This window comes from Odontomachus brunneus, unplaced genomic scaffold (assembly GCF_010583005.1).
Source record: "Odontomachus brunneus isolate Ranch 3 - 2012 unplaced genomic scaffold, Obru_v1 Obru_scaffold_135, whole genome shotgun sequence".
In the NCBI taxonomy this organism is placed as follows: Eukaryota; Metazoa; Arthropoda; class Insecta; order Hymenoptera; family Formicidae; genus Odontomachus; species Odontomachus brunneus.
Window position 1 is genome coordinate 15,602 of NW_022639585.1, and position 635 is coordinate 16,236.

Here is a 635-nt window from a genome sequence, read left to right on the forward strand (position 1 = left end):
ATATATATATATATATATATATATATATATATATATATATATATATATATATATATATATATATATTAGGTATACAACTTTGCTTCTGCTGTTTTTTTTTTCCGAAATTCGAGGCTTTATTGTAAAAAACTGGTTATACATTTATGATTTAAAGTATTGTCCATCGCTAGCCACTACTTTCTCCCATATTACGGGCAGCGTACGAATCCCGCGTCGAAAAAACTGGTCATCTTTTAAGGCGATCGACGAATCGATCCAATTTTTTACTTCTTCATAAGACCGGAAGTGTTGGTCAGCCAGGCCGTGTGCCATTGATCGAAACAAGTGATAGTCAGAGGGAGCAACGTCTGGAGAATACGGCGGGTAGTGTAGGATTTCCCATTTCAACGTTTCCAAGTATGTCTTGACTACTTTCGCAACATAGGGTCGTGCATTATCATGCTGCAAAATCACTTTATCGTGTCTCTCGTTGTATTGCGACCCTTTGTCTTTCAATGCTCGGCTCAAACGCATCAATTGCGTTCGATAACGATCGCCTGTGATTGTTTCAGTCGGTTTTAACAGCTCATAATACACTACGCGGAGCTGGTTCCATCAAATACAGAGCATGACCTTGGAGCCGTGAATATTCGGTT